Raw genomic sequence first — 18,983 nt, forward strand, 5'->3', positions numbered from 1 at the left:
TCTAGCCAGGTAACTTCCCGGCAGCTGCACCACAGCTATGGTTTGAAACCTGTACTGCTAAAGACAGGTTGAAATTTGTTATAGAGCATTATCAAAATAGAATTTTAATAATTGTATTGTTTTTCAGCCTATGAGGTTTTCAAACAGAGGTCAAAGACTGTCTTGCATAGATGTCTCCCGTGCCTGACAAGTAGAAGGTAGGATTAATTCTGAATGCTTGTAGAAATCGGCAAAAATACTGCAGAGAGCAAATGCAGGCAAGGTGGAGGTGATGATGCAGCTCTGTTCCAGAGCATTTCAGTATTTAATGGCTTTTCTTTTTGTTGTCTTAATGTTTGGTAATTCTTTCTATTTATTCATAACAATTTCAAAAGTGGATAGCACAAATGTATGTTTCATTGTCTTCATTCTATAATATGAAGCCAGAATGCAAGTTCTAAGAAGTCAAAAGAACAAAATTGGCAGCCTCTAGATTTTGATTTTATTTATTTATTTATTTATTTATTTATTTATTTATTGGGTAAAGCCACCTATGAAGATAATGGTGTTGCAGGTACAGTACAGTATAACAGCATCTTTCTGCTGCAGACAGATTAATTCTTATTCTTCCCCCAACCCAGACTGGTTATTTTGGTATTATCACCTCAGTTTTACATATAGAGGAGCTTGGCTCATGGAGGCTGTGATTAATCCTACATCATACAAGAGTTTAGTGGTGGATAAATCTCAACTTTCCGGTTTTCCTGTCATACACTTTTTTGATACTGATGTTCACCTGCTGTGATGGTTAGGCTTTCTTCCTATGTCTTTGTGCTTCTAAGTATCCTTTGTTTTGGACTGATCTGAACTGGAATGCCAGACATATACAATAAGATGTATTTGCTATAACTGCACAGTTTTGGGATATGATTTAGGATCTATCTTTGAATTTTGATTCACGTAGACTGGTAGCAGTATCATGTCTGAGATTTATGTATACAGTTACTTTAAAGTGGATGTTCCTAAGGAGACAGAGATACTGTGTTAGATTCACTGGGAATATTCAACATAGACTACACAACAAAGTGACTGGGAAACATCAAAATATTTGATAAAAATAGAGCTTCTCCTGCCTATTAATTTATGATATAGTCTTTATGAAAAATCTAACTTAATTTCTTTCTTCTAACTTTCAGTATTGAAAGGCAATAACGTCTAGCTAGAGAGTTCTAATACTAAGACAGGGCAGTAGCTGCAACCTGTTATTCCATTTTGGTAAATTTAGGAAAATTTATGTCAGTGGGCAATACTCACAAGAAAATTTTAACACTTAGAAGTTACATAGTAGTTTGTTCTATGTGCAACATTATTGCAGATACACAGGCAAATTGGAAAATAGCATATATAAATGGCCAGTTTTAAAATAACCCCGTACCATAGCTCTCTGGGTGCATAATGGCAATAAACTATGTGCAGTTTCGACTTCTAGTAAAATCATTTGCTGATGTGGAAACTATAGAAATCTGCCAAAGGGTTCTTTATGGGGTCACCATTGTTACAATAATGTTATGACATGCCTTCTCCATGATCTCATTTCTTGGTAATGAATTATCTGGTTGAGCATAGCTCTCAGTTTATAATGCTTGTTTTCACAGGTTTGGATATGAATAAGTTCTGCATGTCAGAGAAGGAAATAATAGAGAAAACTGACAATAAAGACACTGGTGACATCTTCGTGAAGACTGACACTGATTGTGATGACTTTATAGCCTGGGTAATGGTACTGTCCTCTGTGATGAAAGATGAGGGCTAAGGAATAGTAGCTGCAAAAATAGTTTCCTAATTTATTTAAAAAACACAAAAATCGAACATCATTTGTTACTGACAGTAGAGTAGCATTTATTTTCTTAACTATCTTCCATAATTCTCACTCTGTCAACACCACAGAGCCTGAGATAATTAATTCTGCTCTCCCTTTGATACTGTGCTAATGAAATCACTGTCTGCCTTACAGGAAGAATAGGTGGACTATGTGCTAAAGGAATTCAGAAGCAAGGATAACATGCTGAAAAGCAAATCATACCTGCTCTTTAAGATGCCCATGAAAGTAATCCCAGGGTAAGACATCTTTAAGGAGAAATCGTGCACTAAAAGCTACTTGTATTTGTCTTCCTCTTGAATGATTCTCCTCTGATGCAGTGAAAAATGCCTACCACTTAAGCATTCATTTTACATCAAATAGAAAACACGAGCATCTTCCAAATGAAATTGGCTTAATAAACGAGTCTCTAATTTAAGAACAATGTCTGTTATAAGGTAATAGATTTGATGATAAATGACTGGCTGAAATGAGTTCTCTTCTGTCTTTAGTCAGTCTGGTTTGGCTGTTGTATGTAAAACCATCAGTTTAGTAGATTGCGTCTGTTACAACAACAAACCAGGGTGTAAGATATGACAGCTGTTCCCCTTCATGAGTTGGAGGTTTACAGAGGTAACATGGCCTGCTAAGGAAGATTAAAAGAACTGAAGTTAATCTAGCCTAGAGAGGAGAAGACTGCAGTAAGGCTGGAGGAAGAAACTTATTTCTTCACATGCATGAGTAACTGCAGGAAAAGTCTGACTGTGTCTGTGGTGAAAAGGACAAAATCAAGGGATTACCTTTCAGATACTCATAACACAATATTTGCCCCCCTCCCCAATGTCAAAGGCAGGGCAATACTAGTATACGAATGTCCAGGAGGGGTGGAAAGGTTTGACAAACATCTATCAGATATTGACCGCTTTCCTCTCTTGCTCCCTTCTCTCTCTTAGGATCCCAGGCCTTTGCAAACTTAGCTTTTCCTAAGCCAAAGATGGTTTAAAGGGAGGTGTGAGATAGGTGGAAAAAGAGCTTGGAGTCTCTCAGACAGTTCCTGATGGTTAGCAGGGAAGGAATCCTCTGCTGACATGATGCATTCAAGCTGCTCTATGCTCTCTCTGTTGGTATACAGCTCATGGGAAGGTTTCAACTCTTCTCTGATCAGTGATGTTCAGCGTTTCCATACTGGGGGGCCTTCCCTTCCTTCTTCCTGCTTACCAATAAAAGGAGTAGTTGCAGTCCTGTTCTCTCCCTAGGGAGTTTATCCCACGGTAGACTGGAGTGTATGCCTAGTGCAGGTGTCTGCTCTGTATTTATTGCTATTTCTGTATCTGTAAATCTTCTTGTCAGCAACGGCTGCTTCAAGGGTAGAGATGCAGCACAGAGCAGTTGCAGGCGGCTCTGAAAAGGAAGCTTGGCCCATTCTGTGACCTTTTCTTAAGTCAGTTTAAGTTCGATCCTGTCAATGGGGGGTGGCTCGGTTCTCCCCCATCCTCTAGAATGAAGCAAGGTGGCAGAAGGGGATGTGAATTCATGTTTGAAGATATGTGCAAGAAATGCTTTCTTTCTGCGTTGCCACCACTTTCCTGAAAACCTTTTAGGAAGTATAAGGGAAAAATTCACATAAGGAAAATTTTTCATTAATTTCCCTAGAGGGTCTATTTAAACAGAAACATCTGGTCTCGGCTCAAATTACTGCCTGTTAAGTCAACTGTTCTAGACTGAGAACAGGATAACGAATCGGCCTTGAATGCTGGAGAGGTGCAATTAGACCCTTGAATCCTGTTTTTCTCCATCTTGTCATTAGTGATCTTCAAACTAATATTCTTTGTAGGGTTTTTCTTTTTGTTCTTCTCTAAAGGCTATCACGGATTAAAAAAAAAAAAAGATACAGCACTTTTGGTGCTGAGTTCATCTGAGAACAGAGATGCAAGGAAGCTTGTTTGTTACTTAAAGTGACAGTGAAGTTCATGGAGTGGCAGATTGTGGCTCCCTTTCTGCCTGAATTCTGAGAAAACTGGTTTCCTCTTCTCCACAGCTTGACCAGACTAATCAAGGATTACATTGAAAGATACGGTTGTCGAAGCATCTTGCTGAGGGTTGCATCTACTGATCAAACTATTGGTAAATACTTACAAACACTACTACCTGTACTGGAGCTGCATGTAGTGTGTTGACTTCTGAAGTCAAAGGGAACTCCACCCTTGTCAGTTAGCTTGTGATTTTTGTATCTGAGTATATTGTCAGCATGTTTAATACTGTGCATGGTTGTGAATCACTGTCAAAATGGGCATCCATACCTGAGGTTAAAAATGTTTATCTCTGAGTAAAAACAATGCTGTCAACACGTCAGTAATTCTGTTTCATAGGATCTCTCTCTGTAAATATGGCCTAGAATTCTTCAGTATCAGTCACAACAAATGTGACAGGATCTTTTGCCTCATTGAGTTGGACAGCTGCATCACAGCCCTGGATTACGGGTAGGATGCTTCTCCAAACGGGTGAATGACTTATTTACAGCAGCACTTTAGATGAGAAGTCTGTGTCTGCCTTCTATGAAAGAGATTCTTGAGGGGAAAAAGACATGCCTATGAGCTCTGATGGCATTCTCTGGAGTGTGAAAACACTTGCTGTTCTCTGTACTCTGAACTCATGGAGGCAATTCTTATCAGCGCTGGGGGTGAGAATTTGTGCTTTCAGTTGAGGGGGGAGGAATTAAGATTCACATGGATCACTCTGCAATGCCTGAGGTGGCAATTGAGTGCAATGTAGTGACAGTGGCAAAGTCCAGGTAGTGAGCACCATTTGCAAAGTGTGAATGAACAATGAGTAGAAAGGCCTTTTTCCTTGCTTCCCATCACTGAATGGTATGAAGAGATGTCAGGGGCCCGGTGGGATTAGCTTGTTGGTGGTGCTTTAAATGTGTTTTGTTCAAAATAGAGACCAAATCCCAAATGCTTTCATGAGGAGTGTGATCAGCACTGAATAGAAACAGTTGTCTTCCTTCTACTTGGTCCTTTGTCCATCCAGTGTTGTGACCGGGATTCAGTGCAAGTTTGGCGGTGGGGGGGAAGCCTACAATGTACGCTTCAGAGTGCTAGTGAGTTTCTCTTTCACTGGTCAAAACGAAGAAATAGTCCTTGAGGCTGTGTAGAAGAGGCATGTTCTCACTGACCTCACCCTGATGTTTACCTGTGAGTTTAGCTGAGCGTGGAATATGCTATAATCTTGGGACAAACTTGTCTCTCCGTGCTTCACTATTATGAAGGGCAGTGAGGAAAAGCTGATATGTATCACTGAACTAGTAAATTGCAAATCTAACGTCTAGCTGTCAGAATGGTCTGCATGTCTGCTCTTTGGAAATTGTTTTCACCTTCCTGTGCCTCATGTGTTGCATGCATTCGTATACCTTTATAAGGCATGCACACACATGCAGGGCACCTGGCACAGTGGGGTTTCTGGACACTTGCGTAATATTAATAGCAGAAGATCAGTGGCACTCCTACTTCTCTCCTACCATCTTCCTATACCAAAATGGAAAATATACTTGGTGCTGATGTGCCCATACCTTTTAGGCCACAGGAACAGGAGATGGAGTTGGGTGAGCGACTCTGCTGTTTGCACACCCTTGGAGATGACTCCTCAAAGAGGAATGACTTCAGTATGATCCTTCTATCACTTCTGATGTATGCAGCACTCATGCTGCCCCAAATGGCTAATGCGTCTTCACAGTAGCCGTTGCTTACTGGGTTGCAGACAGAGGAATCCCTTTGTGGGAATGTTAGTCCTCTTGTTGGAGTTAAGGCATTCTCATGACCTTTATTCAAAGCCAATGATGCACACCTAGTCTTCTGTTTATTTTGAACCACTATTATATATGCAGATGATGTACCTTCTCTGTTCTGCTTTGGCTTTCTATTGTGTTTCTCTCTCCAGTGTTTTTCTCCATCTTCTGTGGGCAGTCCACTCTCTTCTGTTTTCATCTTCTTCTCAGACTTACATTTTAGCCACTGTAGTCCACCGGACTCTTTCTTTTTGCGAGAACTAGAAACATTGGACTAGACACCCCCCCATCTTCTATAAGAAAGATATTTGTAGTGAAACACATTAAACCACAATGTCATTAAGTGAAATCTTTCCTCTGTTCCAGGCACTCCTTGGGAAGTGGTGCCACCAGATAAAGCTCATTCCTGAGCTTAAGCTTGTTGCCTCCTGCTCAGCAACTGATAAGAGAACCATGATGCTTGCTTAATTTCCATTAAATAACCCACACGAACACTGGTAAGACAGGTCTTTTTGTCTCTATTCTATAAATTCTCCATTGCACAATAGTATCAGGTGATGTTGCTGATTTTTAAGGTTCCCTTCCCTCCAAGTAAAACCTACTGGTACTACACTTGGGTTCTGGGAAGCATGAATTATAGAGAAAATATGGAAGGGGCTTATTTTATTTACAAGTTAAAGAATCATTTAAGAAAAAAGTTTCTGAACATCGTTCTAGGCTGTTTAAGGACAGCTCCTGCAAAGTAAGAGAATGACCAGGTATTGGATCGATTTCTGTAGAAAACTGTAGGGAGCATTGTCCTCTGGAGGCATCCCCTTACCTGGAAGGAGATCCAAAGTTATTCTTGTTCCTTACTTAAGAATCTGAGCTAAGTGGTGAAGGCTTTACAGCCCAGGGAAACCCTGTGAGAAAACTAGTGAGCAAATGATCTCCTAATAACAGAGGAGGTGTTGTGCTTGGCAGAACTGATGATCAGACGCCAGACTTGGGAGTCTGGGCCTGGGGAGGCTTGGAGGTCTGTAGGGGAATGATGGGGTGGAGTAAGGTAAACAGAGCAAGCTGGATCTCTGGCCAGAGAGGAGGGGTTTATGCTCACTAGGTATATTTGCGATCTATGCTCCCAAAATAGTGGAGTAGGAGACTGTTTTGGAAGGAACCCAGGCACTGGGGAAGGCTAGTTTAACAGGAATGCTTGAAGTCTCCTTGCACATTTGTGCAAACCAGGAATCTTTCTGGTCACTCACCTCCCTCATTTTGTTCAGTTTACCTTTCAGTTTATTATCTGCCTTTTCTTGAGAATTTTGCTCAGCTCCATTTCCCATTACTTTAATTCCCCATCTTACTTTTCTTCTCATCTTTTTCTTGCTTTTTTGTTCACACTCTTTGCCTGTGTCTCTTATGTGCCTCTTATTCCTCTTCTTTTGTTCCCGTTTCTTACTTTTTACCCTTTCTCATGGGTCTGCATTCTCCCACCCCCCTTCTCTGCTTTCACAGTGCAGTGTCTGGCAACAGTCCACTATCTCCTGAAAGCTAACGGGGTACAACAGAAAGTCCCATAGTTGCTATTTAGCATCTTGGCAAGTGTCCAAACATACTTCTGTGTCTGGTCTGCTGTAAATTTGTGAGACATCTGACCGTGTTTTTTTTATCTACAGTTGTATCATTTATACTGTTTTCCTCAGCCTTGGTAATCAGTTTCCTCTTTGTCTTACCTATATGGGTTATGCTTTGCTCTCTAGCAAATTCAGCTGAATAATGTCTGCCTGGAAAATACAGGTTTCTGCAACTGTAGTTTCTCCTAGCCAAACAATTCTGAAATAATAAAAGATGTTAAATTATTGCTTCCAGGAGTCTAATATCCCAATTGCTGACACTTGGCCTTCTAAACTTCTGTTTCTGATCTGGTCAATAGGATAATGCTAAGTTTTCTGTGGCTGTCATAACTTATTAATCTGTAAAAATTAATCTTGTCTTTTTTTCTTTTTCTTTCATCTGGTTAGATGAGCTTAAAGAAAATGGTGCAGTGATTTAAAGACTATTTCCCATGGATTTACCCGCCTTTTTATTTAATAAACTTCTGTTATGATAGTTTTCTCTGATTCTGACAAATCTGTGGCCTTTAAATCCAAAGTTTCTGTCAATCCCTCTATCAGTATACAGGAGTGAATTCTGAAGGTGATAAGGTCTGTTCCCATTTTCAAAACATTTAGATTTAATGCCTTAAATGAATTTTTCTGTTCCTGGTTGCAGCAGAAAAGAATTACCACGAGGTGGTACTGTTGGGCTTTCGTCTGCACTTTGAAGAACCTGAGCTTGTGTATAACACTTTCATTGAAGGATTTATATAGCAGGATTAACCTGGGTCATCTCTGCAGATTTTTTGGTTTATTAGCACAGAAGCGCTGCATATCCTGAAATTCTAGCCTGTGAATAGCATTTGAGGTGTACTATTGGCCATTTAAATGGTTTGAATGGGGTCCTATGTGCTGCTGTTAATCTATATACCGGCTTCCTTTCAAAATGTGTTTTTTTTTTTTTTTTTTTTTTTTTTTTTTTTTTTTTTTTAAGCAACAAACCAGGGGTTTGTACTGCAGGGTCAGAATTGCCCCTCAGGTCCATCCCTTGTGTATTTCATGGCAAGTGGATGGAGAGTCCCAGTCTGAAAGAGGTTCCGTCTAGAACTGTCTTTTCTGTTGGCAAAAGTTCTCTAGTGCAAGGGGATACTCGTTTCCAAACATCCTCGTACGTCGGTTAAGTGCAAGCTTCTTGCTTGGCCCCCTTTTAGAACCAAGGTTTGATTTGGTTTTTATCAGTTGGCCTTGTGCTGCTCCTTCATCTGGACTTGCAGTATTCTCCTCCTTTTTTTTGCCCATGTTGTCCTACTTTTATTAACACCCATGTTTCTTCCACTAGGTTACCAAATATCGCTGAAGTAGAAAGTGCTTGTGGGTGTCTGAGCCTCCTGCAAAGTGATTCCTCAGAGGAATCTCCAGGACCCGTAAACCAGACAAACCAGCTATTCCCAAAGCAAAACAGAGTCCCCTTCCCCTCCCTCCCAACAGAAAAGCCCATTGCCCAAATTGATCATTTCTTTCCCCTGACAGTGGTTGCTCTAAGTGAGCTGGCAGGCCTCTGCAGGCACCATTACTTATACTGACAAGCTGTTATTTTCCTATTAGGACCCTCTGTTTTTAGGCTGTAAATCACTGACTATATTACTTGCCAGAGCCTAGTCCTGGTGGTTGTTCTATCCTGGGGATTGAATGAAGAATGGTTGTATTTCTGCTTTATAGTTGTTCCAGGTCTGTTTCCTTTCTGCCTAGCAGGAAGGGTACATGCTCAATCCTTTTCCTAGTCTTCTGTCTCCACATCTTGTTTCTCTGATGTTTTTTCTACTTGGATTGTGATATTGCTTTTTTTGTCTCTCCTGCTTGCATCTCTAGCAGTTTCCAAAAGCCTACTGCCAACTCACTGCAAAAGCAGTCTTCCTCTGTTACCCCTCAAAAAGGAGCAAAGGGATCAACTGTGTGCTGAGTTTCTCTGGCTTTAGCAATAACTCTAGAAATACAGTTAATTTATAGCACTTGAGTGGAGCACTAGCTTTGCATGAACTGGAGGCTAGCACTGGCTCTCTACTCTTTTGCAACCCTTTCTACCTGGAAATGGATCTAGCTTCCATTGCTGATAGATGGAGGCTTTTTCCTAAAATTGTTTAAATCAGATGTTTGTGATCACTGCAGAAATTCTGAGTTTGAATACTTATGTAAACGTCTCTCGTTTGCTTCTTTTCTTTGCTTTTCCTTTTTATCCAACCTTTTTGCTTTCATATTTTCTCTGATTTTCTGTTATTTTCCCACATGTGCCCTTTTTACCTGCCCTAGATTTTTTTCTCCTTCATATAGAATGTCTTTCAGACACAGGTATGTCTTATACAGCCTTCTCTGAGAACTTGCAATGTGTTTCAAATGACCTGCTTTAATTTTCATGCATAGCTGTATATTTCCTCTGCTCATAGATCATCAGTGATTGCTTTAGAGAAAGGCATCCTCTGTTTTGATAGTTCCCCAGAGATGAATGTTATTCATAAGATGCCATAAAAGCCTTTTTTTCTCCAATCTGTAGCTGAAATCATACATGCTTATAATGGTTATTATTTCTAACACTCACTGTTTTATTAGTAATATGGAGACTTATGTCTTAATCAGCTAGTTGAAACTGGTCTGTAGTAATGGCAGTACCATTCTAATAGCAGGGCAGAATTTTGCTAAATTCAGTAGAAATTCCTGCAAAGACTGGTATAAAGGCTATATTTTATCAAGGTTCTACTACAACCTTCAAAATAATTAAGTAGTACTTATGCAATTAGAATATTTCTGCCTTCTAATTCACTTCTCCCTCCCCCCCTTACAGTGGTTATTGCTCATTAATGCAATTTTGTGGTGTTGTATTTGATGGATCACTTTTGTCTGCAAACCATTCCTGTCAGGAACATTTTGATAAGTTGTTGTCCTATTCTTAATGCTTGTTACAGTACAGTAAAGAACTTCTTCCTATGTACCTCCTTCCCAGTGAGTTATTTATTTGATTGCACTTTATATTTGGTTAAAAATATATCTCTTTTCACAAAAATAGAAAAAGCTTTTCTGAGGTGACACCTCCGTACTTTTTAGTGAAAGAATTGGAGGGCACATGGGTGAGAAGAGATAAACTTCCCAATTTCTCTGCAAGAAAGACAATCATTTAGAAAGATTGTGCATGATAGAGTATTTCAGTATACACTAGGCTTTAATGGCATCCTCATTACTAAAACAACAACGCCAATGTCCTTAAGGCATTGTTTCTTTTCTCCTTTAAAACTGTCATCAAGCCTCCAGTTCCAGCAAGCCATATTTAGGAATCTTCTAATTCAGATAAGTAGTTTTGCCCCTACATTTGACTGATTGCTATCACATCCTGCCTCCAGCAGAGAGCCCTCAGCTCTGTCCTATTCTCACCGAAGCCATTACAAGTTGACTCTAGTGGAACCTGCTTCAGTAATCCTTCCAGGCCTGTCTCTAAACAAGTGCTGTGACTTTTCCAAGTGCTTCTAAGAGTGGATACTGCTTTGCTCTTGGTGCTTATTATTGGAGCCAATGGATGGTATTAAATGGAAAGTGATGAGAAAAAAAGAAAAGTCTCGGTGGAAACTTTCACAATGAAATATGACTGATTTTCAGTGGTCAGAAGCTTACTTCTCATAGATACTGCTCGATTCTCAGTAAGTAAAAGAAATCAGTGGTTTTAGTATGATCTGTTAGTGAGGCTGATGGGAGGAAAACATGCTGGATGAACTTGTGTAGCAAATATCCAATGATGCCTGAAAGTGCTAAGGAGAATTCTGCTTCCTGTTTTTATTAATGCAAAGATTTGGCATCTGCAGAGACTTGGCATCTGCTTTGGCACTGCATAAAATAGCCAAATAGTAATATGCACTATTTCTTCTCCATGAATCCTTCCCCTAAGCAACAGCTTCCTTTAGAAGTGAAGAAACGCTTTTTATTTCTAGCGTTCTTGCTTCTCTTTCTGCATCTTCCTGGTTAACAGCATGACACTCAAATTCTGGCCATTAGTCTCAGTAAACTTGCTGCAGAACATCTTTATAAGAAATTCTCTCTTTCGTGCTTTATCTTCAAAGAAATATTGCCTCTCAAAAGTGCTGTCACATTTTTCAAACATGCAGAATATGCTTCAGATAAAAGCAGAGCTGAAATGGTCTGTGGGGTATGATTTGAAGTGCAGGAGCTTTGGGCATGTGATGATGCTTCTGACATTTGCAGGCAGCCCAACCAGCAGAAGTAGGTGAAAATGCTGAGATAAGTGTCAATTCTCTCAAGAACCAGTGAGCTGCTGCTAAAGCTTATCAGCAAAAAGAAAATGAACAAAACTAGCAGGAAGTTGAGCAGGGGTTCAGCAGTAACTGTGCAGAAGGTTGGAGGTGTTCTGCTCTGCAGCTTATCCATTGGTCATGGAGGAAGGAGAGTAGACAATGCATGAGTTGTTCTGTGTTCTCTCTTCCAGGTGACTTTCCTGCAGAAATGTGAGTAAAATCCCAATACAACTAGCCTGTTTATCCACTCTGAGAATGGCTGCATTTGTGATTCATCAGCAGGTAGGAAAGGGGGATGCTGGGCAAATTCAGAGCAGCACACTGAAAAGATGAGTGCAGTTGCCCAAGCCATGTCTACAGATGCAAGTGGCTAAATCTTTTTGCCTGGGGATTCCTGGGCTACGTTAAAGTGAATATTTGATATGTCTGAGCAATACTCTGGTTACATTTACCGGGAAGATAGCAGACTAATAGTGAGACACCTGTACTGAAAGTAGTCTAGTTGTGAAATCATAGAGATTTTTTGATATGATGATTTCCACTGCTGAGAAGACCTGAAGATGCCTCCCAGGATCTCCCTGCCAGTTCTTAGGCTACTATAGTCAACAGAGAAGAGCTCCTCCAAAACACAATTAATTTTTCTTGTCTAAAACAACACTTTTTGGAAGGGGTGGGATTCCTCTCTCAGTTGACTATATAGAGGCATCCAGTGAGCCCAGTCTAAATGCCTAACTTTAGATGGCTTATGCTATGTAGTAAAGCACATTGTCTGCACTGAACTGCAGTATAAATACCCAAGCTAGTTTAAGTTATCAGCAGTAGTAGCACAGAACATGTCATGGGCTAATGTATTTGGCTTGAGAAGAAGATTTGGAGGAAAAAAAATTAAATATGCTGAACTGCACAAATTATATATTCAGTGATGTTGACCATTTTGTTCCCTGTCAAAAGACTAGGAGGTAATGAAGAAATGCCTTTTAAATAAAAAAAAAAGCTCTGAATTTTAGTCTGAGTGAATGAATAAAACTGCAGAGAAAAAAACGAATATTTCTGAAATCTCAAGATGAAACGAGGGATGAGTTACTCGCATAACTCTTGCCATTGTGAATGGAAAAGGTAAGGCTGTTCATTTTCCAGCCAGCCTTCCGGTAATATATAATACAGCACATTTCTGTAGGTAGAAATAAAAAATATTAAGTCTCTTCCTAGATCTGGAACACTGAGCATTGCTGCAGGTCGAAAGAAGTAAAGAATGATTTCAGAGAGGGAAAGACAAAAAACTACCAAAGAAAAGAACAACTTTTGGCACCTAATTGTAAAATACTGCAGAATTCCTGCCAGACATAACTTATCCATGGGAAAAAAAGAAGGCAGTAGTACTGAGCTGTTAAAATACTTTGTACTTCATGTTAATTAATAGTATAGTTGCTTTGTTAGTATTCCAAATGTAGGATATCATGCTCAGTGTGGATTAGCATTTCCAAAATTCTTACCTGCCACAAGGAGAATGTTTGCAGTTGTTTCTGAAATATTCACATTTATCTTTGCCAGTATGATCATATGCATTCACTTTTGCAGTTGGATATGCCTGGAGCTCTTCACTGATACTGGAACTCAGGGATCAATGGGAGTTGTTTTCCTCAGTTAATTTAGCTGTTCTGGGAAATCAGTCTTGTGTTCACAAATATTGCATGTATGTTCTTAGAAGCATACTAGAAATGTAAGACCATTTGAGGTTAGGCTAACTAATCTTCTTGACTAGATAGGTGGGTAGCCATTGTATAAAATTATCAAAACTACTTCCTTTTCTGAAGTAGCACTGATATCACGTGTCTCAAAAGAGGAAAAGTTCTTCAGTCCTTTCATTTTCTGAAAGAGATGATGTAGTAATGAGTATCATGAAGAAACTAAACCAAAATACTTATCTGTACTGAATGTAAAAAGACGATCTAGCAGAATCCTGCTTTACATCAGGAGAATCCCCAAGCAAGACTGAGCTCAACTGATTCACATTGTGTCCAAAAGCTGTAGATTTTGATTTAATAATTGCCATGAACTACTGAACCCTACAAGTTGTTTACCATTAGTGCTGTCCATGTCCCTGAAGGGATGAAAGTCTTTTCTTGGCTGATCACTCTCTAGCAGTTTCTTAATGTCACAGTGACAGTCGCCACAGAAATAATTTAGGTAGTAGAGAAGATGTAAAGGTTAAACTGACAAGAACCTCCATAAATTGTTGAGCTTGTCCTTAGTGAGAATCTTCATGAATTAATTTAATCTGTTCAGCAGATTGTGAATGGTTGGATTTCTCCCTGGTCCCTCCAGAGCATCTGAGCTCTTGGAGGGTCATTTGAAGAATGTATCTTACATTGTGTATATAATCTCAAGCTTATTGTTACTTCTAGCAGCAACTGCAATGTCAGATTGGAGAGGCTATCAGGGAGATAGGTAGGTACAACCGTATGGAGCTTTCATCCATATTAATATCAGCTGGCCTTTTGTAGTATGGGACCTTGGCCCTGTGATAGAATAATCTTATCTGAGCAGATACATACCTATTGGTGTTTCATTAACTGCTATGATTGCTTTTGTAATTAATATGTGATTTGCTTATACTCTCCACATTCTTATTTGAAGGTGTGGGAGGGTGCCTGGTTCTTAGCTCAACCCATACTTGAATCTCAGCTGACTCCACCAAAAGAGTTTCATTCTCTCAATTTTGATCTACTTCCAGGGAGCAAACCTAGGATGATGAAGCCAGGAAATACAGTTCAAGTTTTGCTTCTGATATGTCAATAGGCTGCAGATGGGGCAAAATGTCAGCCTCATTTTGCCAATGGTAACTTTTGTAAAACTCAGTCATATCCCCCAGTGCATGGGGATGGAGTTGAATGTAGCAGTTTGCTAGAATTTATCTGCCTAGATGATATGCAAATGCCCAACACCCCTCTAGGCAGGATTCGGATTTCTAGGTTAGAGATTATAGCTCTAGGAATTAGGCAGGAAGGATTTAGTAAAGTTTCAGTCTCAGAAGCAATACAGGTGATGCCAGGTGTATAGTGCTTCTGGGCTTGCAATGAGAATAGTGATGTTACAGAACCTTAGTTTCTCGTGGGCTTCTCTCCATTACCTTGTCTTCCAGGATTTTTACTTTAGAAGAGAAAGATAAATGTTTGTCCTGGTTTGTCTGTGGCTTTACCATCTTAGAACTTGTTAGAAGGAATAATATTTTAATGCAGGTTCTGAATTTATCTTAGCCAAATATAACATTGAACTGGAGTAGATCACTGTCCCATACCAGGCCTTTTTAAATAGAGAACCTGCTCCCCTTTTTGTTCCTCTAGAACGTAAGGATGGTGGTGGCAAGGACAGATCACAGTATGTGGGAGAAACTCTTCCTATGTCCCTGGTTGTGAACCAGGTGGGGAACTGTTTTTCTGTAGATGGGCATGCAAATTTTCCTATAGGGGAATAAGTAACATCATGCTAACCCAACAAGAAAGCCTTGTGAAGAGCTCACTGGGGCTGAGATAGTATGATAGAGCTGCAGTGTGTTTGAAATACAGTACCACCTAACAGACCTACATGAGGTTAGGTAGGTAAGACCATAGTACTCAGTAGGAGAAATCAGTTGGTGTTCTGTGTGCTTGTATTTCCTGACTTCTACCTGGTCTGATGACCCTGTTTTAATTGAAACAGACGGGATGATGCTTTCAGGATTCCAAACTGCAAGGTGCTGAGCACCTTCCTTCCTCATCGGTGCTAATGATGCACAGGAGAGTTGTGTTCTGCTCTGCACAACTGGGCCTTCAGAGCAAGAGGATTAGAGCTCCCAACCAAATCATACTGAATCATAGCATTTTAGCTATAGATATGTCCCAACAGACTTGTAACCTGGCTGATTTGTAAGACCTGCTTTCTGCATTAAGAGGAAATTTCCTGTAAGTTTTATTGTGTGTGTGTGTGTATGATGATGTTGGGTTTTTTGTTTTCTTTTTTGTTTTTAAGGAGAGTGACAGCAATTTGCACATACTTGCAAATTTCTGAATGCAGACATGTTGCTCAAGTGCTGTGCTTGACTTGCTTTCTTTTCTGTTGGTTTAATGACAGTAACCTTTGGTCAGTTGCTATGGAAGTTCAGGAAACAGGATTTGATCCCAGATAAAGTGCTAAGAGATCTTCAAAGAGCTTGTGCCACGCAAACCCTGAAAGGGCTGAAACAAGAGAAGTGCATGAACTGCCTGAAGGGTCATGCCCTCCTCTGAAGGGTCCCTCACAGCCCTTGCAATAGGTTCCCACTTAAATATTTTTCTTCTTAAAATCTATATATAAGGAGGAAAAAAACCAGCTTTGTCCCTCAAAATGTCAGTTATTTTGGCCTCTGCCTTTTGTTTTCCTAAGATATTGTAAGATCTGTTGTTGTCTGAGCAAGCAAATCTGGATCCAACCATGTTGTAGGGGGAGAAACTTGTAAATTTTAGAGTTATAGCAAATAAAAATTAATTTTAACCTAACTAAAATAAAATTAAAATCATGGGAAAAATAATGTGAGGTAACAAGAATTACAATATTTCCAATCAAAAATGACAATTACAGCCAATCTCCATGTTCATGCTAGTTGCAAACTATTACAGCAAGAAGATGCCTTGAGCTAACCAGTGAGGTTCAGCATTCAGACAAGGCATGTTTTCTAGAGACTCGAACGGCAGGCCATTCCTAAGAGAGGGTGTGTGCATGTGAGCCTTGTTAGAAAGGAGCCACAACAGCCTTTCCCTTTCTTAGTTGTGTTTTCCAGTGCCTAATGTGGGTGTGCCAACCTCGTAGAATCTTGTGAAAGGGAAGATTTGAAATCCTTGAAATAATTATTTAAAAACTCATTAAAAACAAAAGTCACTGAGAACTGACTGAGCAGGTTGCTCAAAGCTGATGAACAGTGTAGACTTGTTGCTGACTTTTGTTTTTCCAGGAGTGAAATCTGTTGGGGGCAGGTATAGGATTGCTGGAAAGAGCAGTGATGTAAGAGAAAGACTTGAAAGTCTTATTTTTAGCAATGGCTAAAACATCTCCTTTGCAGTCCCCCCTCTGGCCTTGTGACCCTCTTTCTGGTCCCTATGGCACTGCAGGTGTTGAGGGTGGTCTTTTGCCACAGCCTTGTCCAGGTCACTGGCCTCGGCAGCAGAATGGAGCTAAAAGCTTTGCAAGATCACACCCATACGTGAGATTCAGTGTGATGGGGAATGGTCCTGACCATACTGGTTTGCACAGGGCAGCACTGGCTTGAAGTACAAATGCAGCATTTGCACAGGCTCATAATCTTTCCTCTGAATACTTGGTCCTTAAAACACTGGTAGGTCATTATTGCCTAAAATCCTGAGTACCAAACTGTCAACAGCTTTGATTAAAGGAAGGTGGAGTGTCGTATGGTGTTCTGATACATGTAAGATGATGAGATATTGTAATAATGGTTGTGGAATAGATACCCTCAGCAAGAGAGAGAGAACGGAGTGACTAATATTCCCTCTGTGGCAGCACCCCATTACGAAGGACACATTTGTGTTCATGCACATTATTTGGTAATTACACTTAGTAGACCATAGGGGACAGTTAGGAAAACTTAAACATGTGGTGGCTTCCACTACATCATCACTATAAGCACCAGCAAAATTGGGATCACAGCCTTAAAAAGTTTTAGTGCTAAATACTGGGAAACAGCTCACACATGTTGAAAGGCTGAAGTGGTTGTTTTGGAAGGCGGGTGTTGCACTGGAAGTTAGTTCTCCATTTGATTATGAGAAAGGAAAGGATGACTGTATTCAGATTTCCTTCTTCTCTGTATTTACAGTAATGGGGGAAATGCATGATGAGAAATAGATACGTGTTTTCTAATAAGTAATTGACCGTGTTTTTTTCCTAAGTTTGAGCTCTACAGCAGGTATGATGTTAAACACAAAGGTAAACACAAATAGTGAAACAATGCTTTGTACTGTACAATGTGCCTTAGTATTTTGTTAATTCATAATTATCCCTCTCCTAGAAGAACATCATTGTTTGTGGAACTTGGGAACTAAAGCGGTGGCTTGACAATGGCTGCTGATAACATCGCCGCTACCAGCCACCATGGGTCTGCCTGAGACTGGCCGGTGTCCAGGGCAGGTTGTGTCCCTCGTGTCTGCTTTGCTCCTGTGTGCGTTCGTTCCTGTGCTCAGAGCTGGCTGTGCTGGATGAGCAGCTGTCATCCCTCAGAGTGGGGAAATAGAGGAATGGGGACAAAACCCAGAGTGACATTTTATTCCAGAAGAATTCTTTTGAATCCTCCCAAACAACATTGGCAGACATCACAGAGCTAAGTTCTGAGTATAAAATGTGTTTGAGGAGAAACTGTATGCAAAGCTTGTGTTTGAGTATAAAGGTGATTGCAGGAGCCTCGCAGCAGTTAGCTGCTGTTTTTGCCAGCTCTGCATGCAGTTTTTTAGACGCTGTGAGCGTGTGCGCAGAAACACCTGCCTTCAGAATCTGGTATACTTGTGCTGGGATTTTCAGCCAACAGAGGCAGAATGACACTGCATTGGGGCAGCCTTCTTCCAGGTCAGCACAGGGCAATGAAAGGACAGGAATTCAGGAGTTAAAGCTCTAGTCTAGGATGGGTGCCTGTGAAATAAAACTCTGGCTGCGGTAAACCACTGTCTGTCTCAGAAGTGCAACTCTTCAAATGTTCAGTCGGCCAAATAGCAAGTCATGGGTCTGTGTTAAACTGACTGTGCTGCTCCAAAGCAGGTCAGGTGGCACCTCTAACTGCATAGGGCTCTACAGGGCAGGCAGCTGAACGCCTCCCCCCGAGTGGCTTAAATGTGGCTTTTATAGCTAGCTACCTCCAAAGCTTCTCTTAAGTGCATGTAGGGACAAGAGGACAGAAGGAAAAGAGACAAAGAGGAACATCACTGGTTTGAGGGAAGAGCTTCTCAAAGTGGGGATGTTGGTCATATGGATTCGGCATGGTCCAGAAAAAGAAGCAGTGCTTAGTCACAGATGGTGCCCATTCATGCCTGAAAGGCTGTTGGAAGGGTTTTTTTTTTTTTTTTTTTTTTTTTTTTTTTTTTTTTTTGCCTGAAGTTGTTGGCTTGCAGTTGATAGAGATGCTGGATATTGATATTTCAGCTATAAATCTCATTTAAAATATAGATTTATTGAGGTATATCCCCTAGGACTGTAGTGAAACGTGACATTGCTGTGCAGTGGCAGATGAGCAATGAGCACATCTGTGCATGAGCCTTTTGCTGTGCAGAGTTCTCGGAGGTGTCATTAGCATGGAGTTATGTCTACCTTAAAAAGTCTTATTGTTTATGGAGATTATGGCCTTGAACTGTTTGAGCTTGGACAATGGCTGCTGATAATATCGCAGCCAGAAGTAGCTTGGGAGCTCAGGCATGTGGAGCGTGTCGCCTGTATCATGGCAAATTGGTGACTGTGTTTGTTCATCTCCCCATTGTGCAGTGCGT

This window comes from Rhea pennata, chromosome 16, assembly GCF_028389875.1.
Source record: "Rhea pennata isolate bPtePen1 chromosome 16, bPtePen1.pri, whole genome shotgun sequence".
Classification (NCBI taxonomy): Eukaryota; Metazoa; Chordata; class Aves; order Rheiformes; family Rheidae; genus Rhea; species Rhea pennata.